The following is a 12720-nucleotide window of genomic DNA, read 5'->3' on the forward strand; positions in this document are numbered from 1 at the left end:
CTGATATCTAATGAAGAGTGAAAGGAGCCAGCAAACATATACTTCCAGAGCACTGCTGTGGTCCCAAACTCACTCCCAGCCTTTAGTCTTTTTCTTCTACAGGAAAGGTTTTTAACTTGGCTTCTGTGCAGTCCATGCTATCTGACTCTTCCTGCTCTTCCTGCTCTGTCAATTCCCAGCCAGCTGCTGGGGTTTCTCAGATACTTCTGGAATAATGAACCAAAGCAGTTCCCTCCCTATCATTTCAGTTTTCCTTAGGAAGTTAGATTCTCTTCCGTAGCAACTCAAAAGATGCTGCCTGAGAAGCTTAGTGAAACCTGCCCTGCTGATACCTGGACCCATGGTTTAGGTTTAACTGTCAACATGCTGTGGGTTACACATATCCTAGTGTGGAACTTCTTGGCTTCATAAAGAGAACCAAATTTGCTGCTATCAGAGGGCAGTATCGACATGCAGATGCATGATGATTAAACAACAGCCCAAAATGCAACAATATATAATCACACTGATTTGCTACATCATTTTTTTATGAAATAAGTAGGCTGTGATAATGTCTGGTGAGTATGGTAGCTCAGCAACTGCAATTCTGTGTGACGGACAAAAGCATTAACATTTTATCAGCTATAAACCAGACAGAGTTTGAGATATTGCTGCCGGTTGCAGCTGTTAACTTTACAATAAGGTATCACTGATATTGACTGTTGTATACACTGCAGTGAGGGTAACATTATTTATTGTATGCAAATATGCTATATAATTTTAAAAAGATTGTGATTACTAGCAGGAGTAAAGACACCATTAAAATATTTTAAGGAAATTAATATCCAATAAAGTTTTATAAATATATATCTTTGCCAGAAGAAAATGTAAAATATTTTAAGCATACTTTTAGACTTGCTTTTACTTACAGTTAGGATAAATTGTGTAACCTCCTCTTCTCCAGTAAGTGCAGTATGTTTAGGAGAGATAAATTACATCTGAACTAGAAGAGTAAACAAGTTTCATATAAGCATATACAACAAAAAGATAGAGTGGAATTACAAATGCAAATTTTGTGCATTATTCTTCAATAAAAAGAACATCTTTAAAACAAAATTATGGGTACTTACAAATACTTATTTTTCATTTCACCAAGGAAATAAAAATATATTTAATAATACAATGAAATAAAAAAAAAATAAGGACATAATAGAAACTTATTTGAATAAAAACTGAGAAAATTACCAAATTCTATCCTTAAATATCAAACTCTATTTAAGATGTTTTAACCTGCTTTTTGTAGTCCTACTACCTAAATTTATTACCAAGTTAACAAGCATACATTATTTCAATTCTAATTAAAATGATTTGGAATTAAAAATTGCTATTGATCATAATGTAAGGTGAAGGAGCTCAAATCAAACTAAGGGAAGTGAAAAAGTTCAGCTACAGAAATATGGTCATGGTAGACTTGGCCATGGGCAGCACCGTCTTTCTTTGAAAACAGCAGTTGCCTCAGATATTACTTTCTCTTCCAGTAGTTCTCACATCCATATCTCGGAGTGGAGTATTTGCTTCCAGATTAATATTTCTGAAAAGTCAACTGGTCAAATTAAACAGCTGACAAAGCACTTTTAACAGAACAAATACATCAATAAACAGAAGCAAAAAGTTTTTGAAGAATCAGTTTAAATGCTGTATCTAAAGTTAAACAACACAAAAGTCACAGGTGTTTGAAGAAACCTTAAGAGATCATTGAGTCTAATGCCCTGCTAAAGCAGGTACCCTACACTAGATCACACAGGTAGGCATCCAGATGAGTTTGGAATATCTCCATAGAGGAAATGAATCTTGACAAATATAAGACACAAAAGGATATGCTTTGTCCACACATTGAATCAAAGTGAAATACACTCAAAAAACATATTTTAGAACAACAATTCTCTGTACCTTAGAAAATTCTGTTTTAATTTATGTCAATAAAGATTTATAAGTGAATATCATAAAATAAATATTTGAACTTATGAGAGTGATGACAAAGTTCTTCAAGGTTAAAAAAGATATTATGAATGATATAGTGGAAATAAATAATTGACTTCAACAGAGGAAATTATTAGGGAATTGTATTAAAAAGTTAGTAAAATGGTTTATATATATTTCTCAAAATATATTAGCAAAATTATTTATATTTAACTTTGCTGGGTCTTATCTTTTAATATAAGATTTTTTTTCTCCCTTTGAAAACCTAAACAAAAAACCTACATCCCTATAATTTGGTGTATTCACATACATTTCCTGAAATGAAACTTTAATATATGGCATCTTACAGAGGAATCCAATCCTGTATGTCTCTTGTATTTAGTGTGATTAGGTGCCGAAAGGGTGAAGGACTGAGATGCACTTGGTTTCTTTTGGTTGCCTTTTACTAGAACTACCCGTTCCATTGACAAGGTAGGACAGCAAATAATCATTTTAATGCTTTCTGCATTTTTATAATCTTGGAAGTAATTGGAAGGCCAAAACTCCCCAAGAGTTGTATTCACTCATACTCATTTCCACTAATGCCTCGTAGAAAGGCAATTATTTTTCTTTGACATAACATTTAACTAAATAAAGCGGTAACAGAATTTAGTACTTATCAGCTAGCAACATACGGAAAGTTGTAACTGTAATGCAAAATGCATTAAAATGTGGTTTCTTTTTCTGAACATCTTTTCCCCCAAATTTCTCCAGTTTACTTGACTGTTTTATCTGGTATTTATGTCTTCTCCTATGGACTAAAACCTTTGAGGGACACAGACTTATCAAATATGTTCATGTAGTGTCTAGCTCAATGAGACTTCATCTTCCTTTTTACAAGATAAAAAAATAAATTAAAAAAAAAGAGTGGTAAATAGACATAATAACTTAGCAGTAGTGACTAGAGACTGTCCTAATATGCATACAAGTTCAATTTGAGTGAGCTCTAAATTAGCTAAGTTCATCTTTTGATATGTCTGTGGACATGCCCAGTGTTTATTATTTAGTGTATCTTCATTATCTTTTGCAAATGGACATGAATGACTATCACTTGACTAAGATAGTCAGATGTAAGCTTGCCCTGACATGGAAGTGCAATAGCTGGAGATCTGGATCACAGTCTGCCTGTCTGGAGTGCAGACAGAGATCACTGATATCCGCCAGCAAAAGAAGTAAAGGGAGATTCTTGACCCAGTTTGAGGCAAAGTATTGGACCTGCTTCCTTGGTTTTGAGAGGGCTTTGTTGTACTTAACAAGCTGAGATCAGGCAGGCATCCTGCAGTGAAATGCTCTGTCTGGGAGCTACATAGGGGAAAAGGCAACAGTGAGAGATGCTTTGTCTCACACCCAGACTAAAGACACTGCAGAGAGAAGGAAAGAGCAGGCAGATCTATCTTACCAGAAAAGGCTTCCTAGGACCAGAGCAGAAGCGGTGTTCCTCAGAAAGTGACAAAATTCAGTGACGAACCTTCAGGAACTGATCAACATGAGGGGCCAGACTTCAGGAAGACGGTTGGAAGACGGAGAGTATATAAAAACCTTATAGTCTTCATTTTCTTCTCTAATTTCAGTTTCCTCTCTTTTAAAGTTGTACATCTATTTTAAGAATGGATTCTCTAATCTCATTTTAGCCAAAAGGAAATTTGATTTTGAAAGCATTTAGGCCCTCCTGAAGAAATCTAAGTATCCCAGGATCAACATGTATCAGCCTACTAAAAAATACATAAATGAATATGAATCTGTTACTGGGATTATGTGAAATGTTGTATGAAGTATATCTTACAGAGAAAGCCAAAACTTTAAGAAATGCATAGAACTGGTCAAATATGCACTCTTGCATAAATATTGTAAAGGTTGCTGCTTGCATTTACTTTGATGAAGGAACATAATCTTGCTTACATGTACTATGTTAGCGCAAAATGATCTAAGAATGAACAGAGGAATCATTGTTTCCCCCTTGTCTTAATAATTAATAATAAAAACATTTTGAAAGGACAAATATCTGCATGAGATTGTCAGTAAATAACCCATCTTCTCTCTTGGCTTCACTGTGCATTTAAAAGAAAATGTCTTTTTTTCATTTCCACACAAGATGTCCTATTAATGTGAATTATTTGATGTCACATACTGACAATATGAATTTAGAATGGCTAAGGGGAAAATGTGATATCTATACAGTCAAAATAAACACCTACTGTTATTTTATAAGAAGTCCAACAGTCTGTGCCCTTGTGTTATTTTGTGTAACAGTATACTTCTTTACCACTGTGCTTTCATCACCATGATTCTCAGAATTTCCATTCTCATACACATGACCTTTGCAACCCGCTCAAGAGGAAGCTGTGAATGAAAAAGTACTTTAATAAAAGGATAGCAGGATTACTCAGTAAATGTGTGGATGGCGTCATTTACCCTTTGGAGCAATGGCTATGAACGTAGAAGAAGAAATGAAGACTGACCTTTCTCAGATGATTTTTTTAATTATGAACCTAGAAGATTCATTTTTTTATCTCAGGAGCTCAACAGATGAAAACAGACTGAGCTGTTGTAAGGGTGGGTAAATGAACTGTACAAATGGAATAAACATAACTACTCTGTTTTCTTGTGAGTATCTTTAGCAAAACAAGCATCACTTTGTGCTTTGTCTTTCTCAGGTGAAAAAGTGTGTAAACAGTGAGAATTTGAGCTGTTGTCAGTATTTTAGGATGCAAGTGGTAAAGTTATCTGATGCTGGCATAATGTATAGTTTTCCTGCAGATGGGAAAGTGGAAAACTATCTGAGTTGAAGTATTTCGCCAGACTGTCTATGTGAATAATATTTGCAAATTGCTGATAAAAACAGAGGGAGCATTCCAAAAATCAGGAAATGCTGAGTTCTGAGTTGAAGCTCAGTTCTTTTGTGTTGGAAAACTGATTTGCAGTAGTAAAAAAATAGCAATTTTTCTGGGGCCTTTTAAAGATTAGGGACTGCAAGATTATTTATATTAAAAAGGAGCCATAGACAGCTTTAAACTGTTGAGAGATAAAACTCTATTCATACCTTCACACATTTTCCTCTAATATTTTCATTTTTAAAGATGCCAACCAGCAAAGGAATCTATTATGCATCAGGCAAATTTCAGATAGATGGCTATGTGGCTATTTATTCCATAGATTCCATCAGTGTTAAAACTTCAATTATTACTATAATATTCTTTAAAATGTAATTATAATTACATTATTTATGATATTTATGTACATTTCAGTGAAATCTTAAAATTATGCTAAATCCAATATGAGAAAAATGACAGACTTTATAAAATCTGCTCCCCAATAGGGCCTTCCAGATCTCCATATTAGAATCTCTTGTTGTAGCCACAATTGAATGGGTGAATTGATTAGTCAGAATCAGGGTCTAATAACTAGTCTTGTGAGTGACTGTTTTCTCTGGTCCACACTTTAAGCCTCTCAAGTGGTAAGCTCTTAAGCTCAAGAGTCACACAGATGTTCTCTCATCTGAAGTGCAACCTTTCTCCTGCTCTACATGTAAACGGTTTTGGCATTCCTGTGATCTACTAACCTGATTTGCCTGATCAGTAGCATCCTGAGGCAAGGGCATGTTTGGAACTATGTTTGTGGCTTCCCTACTATGCAGGGTCTCCATGTCATGGTTTTATGATTTTTGGTACTGGTATTCCACATCATAACATCATGTAGTGCATTTAGAGTTAAAGAGTTAATGTTCCAGCTCCATGGATCATCGATAGTTCCAGGTATACCTGTCTCAGAAGAGAAGAAGAACTCCATTCCCCAGAGGACTTTGCGATGCTTTGCGTTCTTACGTGTTTACGCTCAGAGGGAAAGATAAAAACTGTCTGCGGTCACGGGACATTTTCTTTCCTTTGGGATCGACTCAGCAGTGGGTGCTCGCTGCCGTCCGCCTTCAGCGTTAGCGTAAGGCCTTCGGTTTATCGGACACTCTCTCTTGCTCATTTTATTTGATTTATTAGATTTAATTCCAATTATATTGTATTATATTGTGTTATTTTGCTTTCTGATATCTTATTTAGTAAATTAGCTTTCCTCCTCAGATCGTTGCCGCTGTTTTGTTCCTAGGCCCATCTCCCTTTTCCCTTTTCCCTTTCCCCCTTCCCCTTTCCTGGGGCGTGGGTCCGTGGGTCCCCCGCACCAATCGTCACGGAACCGGGCCGAACCTGCCCGTAAACCGTTGACACTCCACACTGACTGAAACAGTGCATAATAAAGTGTATGACTGACCAAAGAGGACAGTCAAATGCTGCAGGCTATGATGAAGTCTGCATTACGAATAATTGGTTGCTTAAATCCTAATATTTGCTTGGTATTTTCCTTGTCAAAATAATGTGGCTAGTGATGTTGTTAGCTCTTTTTATTTGTAATGGAAATTACCTGGTGAAAAGGGAAGTGCTAAGCAGGGTTTTTTCTACGTTAACAGAAAAGGACAGTGGATTATTTTTCTCTCAATCTAATGTGCCTGTAGATATTAATTAAAAGGCAAATGTCATCTGTATCAAAAATATCAAATATCAAATATCAAAAGTCGGAAACTGTGAAAAAAACAACAGCAATGCAACACGTCAAGTAGTGAAATAAAAACTGAGTAAATAAATGTCTCGTGTTGAACTAAGGAAAACAATACTCTTCCCTTACTCAAAATATCTTTTATTCTAAGCCTATTCTAATGTTCAGATCAGGTTTTGACATTCATAGAAAGAAGTTGAATGAGATGGGAAGAGTAAATGAAGAAATGAAGAAGATGACTTTAACTGTTAAATAGAGATAGAAATGACTTAATTATTGAACATCACAGGGGAAAAATATTAAATAGTGATAACTGAATATTCAGTTGATTTCAACTATAAAATAGTTCTAACAGTTAAAAAAATTAAGTTGTATTTGTATATATAAAAAAAGACCTCCTGAAGCTGTCAGCAAGATTCTGAATTCTCTATCTAGTTGATAGGATAAAATATTGTCAAATTACTGACAGCATTTTTCTCTGCCTTTCATACTGCAGTTACTTGGGCATACAGTATAAAACTTAACTAGAGAAAGGAAAAATAGATTCCTTGGAATGTGTCAGACTGTTCTCTGAAAATAGCTCTGACTTAACACACTTCTGCACCCTTTTCCTTAATTATTTTTTACAGTTTGGCTTTCCATTTTTTAGCATGATCAGTATCCACTTGTATTTCTTTGTTTTAGTAACAGGATGCTACTGGAACATCAGCTGTTCCAGAAATTATTTAGCAAAACCATCTGCAGTACAGAATTTTGATACAAAAACTAAAAAATACAGAAAAATATTCCCTTATATACATTTTCAGCAGAGGTATATATAGTGGTATAAATTATGGTTTAGACACTGAATCCTTTGGTTACCATTCTCATATAGAGATTGAATTGACTTATGGTTCTTGGTAACTCATGCTTTCTTTGTGTGAGCAATGAAATCAGTATTTCCAAATGTGTCTATGACTCAGAAATATAAAACCCTGTAGATTTGCTTAACAATATATTTCATGATGATGTGTATTTTCTTTAAAGAGTTCGACAGGCATGTATATAACAGAAAAGACAGCTTTTTTTACATGTTTAATATATCAGAAAGTGCCCTGTATTACTTACTTTGCCCACTCTTTGATTTGTTAGAGCCATAACTGCTTCTACATTTCACTGTCTGATTACAGTTTTTCCTGTTAGATCTCCCACACAGAAGTGTATAATGAACAATAGACTAGACTTTCTAATTCTACATTGAAAAAGAAAACAGCTAGGAATTATAGTACTGATATCAGAGATGTATAAATGAATTACATACATTGTAATTCAATATTTTTTTTGTGGAATGTTATTAATCTTAAATATAATCAGATATATGTTAACCCGCACCAAAACCTATTGCTTGTATTATTTTCAGCTATTGAATCTGGTAAGGTTTTCTGGGCCTTAGTCACTTTGCAAGACCTTATTAACTTGAAGAATTTTTAAAATGAGTTAAGTGGGTTCACTTAAGACTACTCTAATGCTATTCATAGATAGAATAAGTCTTTATTAATTTGATATTTCACACGTATGTGAAACTCATAAAAGGATAACAAATTCAAATATTTTTAGCCAGTATAAAAGTGTCATAATCCTTTCATTCTGTGATCTGCTGATTACTTGTATTATGAGAAAAAGAAAAAAAAAATCCAGTGTTCCAGGCTCAGAAGATCAAGGTAAAACTTAATTAAAGTTGAATGGAGACTTATAAAGAAAATACGTGAAGGAAATAGAAAGAAAAAAATAAATCATATGCTGTTTCTTAATTATTCTTTGAGCAGTGTTTCCCCTCAAGACAAAGTAAATCTACTCCATCTGGATGACTACTGGTATGTTATAAATGTGTTAGAAGTAGCACACACTGGGCTGTATAGCATTGTTTGATTTTAAATTATTGTTGGCTGCATGGAAATCCCTCAGAATAAGAAAAAGAGTGTATAAGTGTATGTATATAAATGTGTGTGTAAACAGAGGAAGAGACCACAACAGGAGAGTCATTGCTTGAGGTAGGTGAATCATAGCAATTGTTCCATTTGTTCATGGTATAATTACCTGCAGGTATCATGCAGTGGATAACTGTGGGCATGCTGATGTTCGCGCAGACCACTGTGCTGCCATGAGTCATGCTGCAACATGCAAAAGCATATAAGGTCGCAAGGAAGAAAAGTATGCTTCTTGCCTGATCCAGTGATACATGCTTTGCATAAGTAAAAGGTAAGTATTTAGGTTATAAGTTCTCTACCATAAGATTTACTTTATCTGCACTTTCACGTGCTATATCCTCCTCCATCTGATAAAGGTTTAACAATCATAAAATTCTAATAGTTACCAGAAATACCAACAATAAGAACAGCACATTCATCATTTGCTTCTTACTGGTCTGCAGTGCTTGAAATATTTTGAAGCAGATCTCTGAAGAAAAATTTACTGATCCTAAATTTCCGTTACTAATGGAAAACTTTTTAGTACACTATATTTATGTGCATGCAATAACTGTACAATTACTTTAGCATCTTTAGTGTCCTGATTTGATTCTCAGATGAGAAAGTTAAAAGGCAGAATTTCTACACTGTTAAACCACAGTGAAAAACTGCCAAATGACATGGTATTTTTTTTCTAGTTCTCAGATCTCTCTCTCTCTCTTTAAGCCCCTTGAAAACTGCAAACTCAATTCTAGTGACATTTTGGGCGCTGTTTCTTAGCACATGTTTAAGTTAGCAGAAAATGCTGTTAGCAACCATTTTGAATTGAACCTTCATTAGGTTTCACAGATCAAGTTAGAGAAGAGGTTGTATATTACGCCTACCAAAAAACACATCTTGTAATAAGCAGAGAAAAAAAAAGAAGAATGAGAGTGAAATAGAAGAAGCAAGCATCCATGTGGCTTTCTGTCAGTATTAATGGAACAGTGTCAGAAACCAGTTCACTCTTGCTAGCAAAATGCACAGCATCAGCCAAGAATAAACAAACTTTCAGTTATGGCAAGAAGAAGCAAATTGCTGAACTAAGTCAGGTGGGAGGGGAAAAAAGTAAAGACAAAAATCTCTTTCAGCCAGGCTAAAACATGCAGAGTAGCATGTGATTTTGCCCTGAACTTTGAACATAATGAAGTACTCCTAAGGAGCTGTTAAAGCAGGAAAAAAAAAAAAAAACAAAAAAAACCCCAAACCTCAATAAGATATTAATTTTGATGTACTTCGAGATATTTCACAGAAGGTTAAAACTGTTGAATGTGATGTGAAGTATTTTAATAAACTATGGTTTTAATGAAATACATTTTTCAGCTGAAAGTTCAGATAAAAAAGTAACTGGTTCACATTAATCCTTTTTTTCTTCTTACTGTTTTCTTTTTTTAAGAGACACTCCTTTTATTCATCTTTATTAATATATGAAAATATCTTGTATTTTGCCTCTTCTATTCTAGCAACAATTTTCTGGTAATAGATTCAATTCTCTTCTTCTGTTTATCTGCATGTATAGCCACGAGATAGGAGCTCTTCCCTTCCTCTGCATGTATTTAGATGTCAGTGTGTTTCTGAGGGAAATATACATACTCAGACCTAAATGTTACTGTATTTTAGCTAATAAAGTTTTTGTTTTTTTTTTAATTCATGTTTCTAATTTTCAGGCTCAATTAGATATGATATGAAGCAATTTGTATTTTTTGTGAAGTGCACTTTTCCACAGTCTTAAAATACACTTTGAAATTGATGGGTTAGGTTCTTCTTTTTGAGGATTGATATCATTTGCAGAAACACTGTTTTTTTCTGAAAAAAAAAGCAATTTTTTTAAAGTGCATTTCTTTTGCTAGCAGGTATCCTTGCCATTAGGAAATAGATCTGTATGTTTGAAGTTAACACTCGCACATAATATCTTGTCTTCTGATTTTCAGCAATAAAAGGAATTGCAAAATTCAAAGGCTGGTTAGGTGGAATTTAAAGACTAATTTTCCTCAACATCTTATCTCTTGATATTGAGTGGACTTACAAACATATCTAGCAGAAGTACCTGACTGCTTTTGGAAGAGGAGGCTAACGAAAGGAACATTCTGAATTGTCATCAGTCTGGTAATGACTTTTGAGTGCTGAAGATGTGAACTCTAAGGAAACGCAGGAATTGCTTACTTACCTGTGCTACAGTGAAACCACTTCTGAATTTGCCCACTCTATATTGATCATCTAAAAATTGTCACAAGGCAAGCAGGCTTAGATGAGTCTGACTTATTACTTTGGCACTAGGAAGGGACCTTATACTTTTTGGCACTACAGAGTGCGGGTACACTTCCAGAGCTCAGGCTTGGGATCTATAACCAGATATCTGAAAATAAAGTTCTGGGCCTCCTTTCTGATTATCTAAATTCTGAAGGATGATATATTCAATATCATATCTACTCCCCCAAAAAAGAAGACAACTGGGCTCAGATCCATTGGAGAATAAACGTGGAATAGGTGGGGGCACAACCTTCTTTACTATGTCCATTCTTCCAGGATTGCCTTGAAATTTGTAAAATTTCAAATTGATCTTCACAATAATTATAAATAAATAAATAAATACATAAAGTATAGAACTTTCTGTGATCAAAATGTATGTGCTCTTTTAAAATCTTGAACACTCTGCTTTTGGCTTATTGGACATTCAGTCATTTAAACACATGGTTCAGATATATTTATATTTTACTGTCATCACAAGTCTTATTTCAGATGTCACAAAACATATATTTTCCTCTATGGGATACTTTCTATAATATCACCCTAAATCAGTGTGTCATCCAAGAATTCTTTCTTCCTCAAATAATAAAGCAAGGTTATATGTAGTATCAAAGAAGCACATTTTCTTATACACAGAAATGGTACAAATATAAAAAGTACACTGTGTTCATATATTGGAGAATTTGAGTGTACTTCTACTGAAGTGAAAGAAAAGCAGTTTTAAAGTATCTCCATAATTTAGAGGCACTGCTCCATTTGCAGCTGATAAAAATCATGCTTTGAAGTAACTTCTTTGGTTCATAACCAGGAGCAAAAAGCTATTGTCAGGAGAATAGCATTATATCCTAAGGGAAAAGATTCTAATCTGTATACCACAGCATGCCAGGGTAATGTACAACTTTGTAGCTTGTTTCAGACAATTTTATTTCAGATTTCATTTTGCATAGATCTTCATCTCCTCCTACAGCTTTCAGGATCACTTTCTTCTAATACATAAGGAATAAATTAATATTAAAATAATAAATGGTGAAGAGCATACTTAGCCTAAAAATGTACAAAGTGAATTATTTCTGCATTCTTTTAAGTTATTACACTATTTTAAATTCGAGTTTTCTGTAGCCAGAGGACAACATTCATGGCTCACAACTGTGAAGCTGGCAGGATATCATTCTTTCTGGTTACATACAACAGACATAATGTGTTCTAATACATGCCCTAGAAACTAGCATTGGCTGCTTAATTAAGCCAGATAAATAAAAGCAAGCAAATCTATCAGTTAAGTAGATTTTCCTCCTTCTGTTTTACCATCACACTACAATGTGTCATGCAAGTCATATATAAACACTCGTAGCAAACAGTATTTCTACCGTGCAAAATGAACAAAAGAGCACTTAATTCTGCTGTCTTCTTTAGGAGACACTGTAGTCATGAACATAATAATACTCCTCCAGATGAAAATGCTGAGCTCCAGATTGGACACCATCCTTTATAATGATTGTTAGTTCTGACCACACTCCTGTGCATGCAGTATCACCAGGAGCTTCCTGCAGTAAATCCAAATTGTGCTTTGCTGCATGTTGGTAAATAAGACAGCCTTATTTCTCACGCCCAAAGCATTCAAAGAGTTGTGAGAACTGGTGGATCTCATAGAAGGATACGCATCTGCCTGTCCAATTCTTTCTCTCATTGATGTACATAGAACATTCTCAAGTGCTGTAAAGAGAAAATAATGTCTACTTTTTACATTAGCTTTCTAAATTAACTAAATCTAAAATGGTTGAAACCACTTGTTTTTTCTCTGTCCACATTTTAGTTTTAAAATGAAAAGGTCTATCTAACCAGATGAAGTAAGGAACTCACCTTGTGAACTAATATGACAGATAATACGCACTTCTAAATACAAGGCTGAAATCTACTGGTACTGAAAGTAATTAGGTTAAAATGATGAGAA

Source organism: Cyrtonyx montezumae, unplaced genomic scaffold (assembly GCF_038088225.1).
Source record: "Cyrtonyx montezumae isolate F1298 unplaced genomic scaffold, pur_monq_1.0 scaffold_3, whole genome shotgun sequence".
Taxonomy (NCBI): domain Eukaryota; kingdom Metazoa; phylum Chordata; class Aves; order Galliformes; family Odontophoridae; genus Cyrtonyx; species Cyrtonyx montezumae.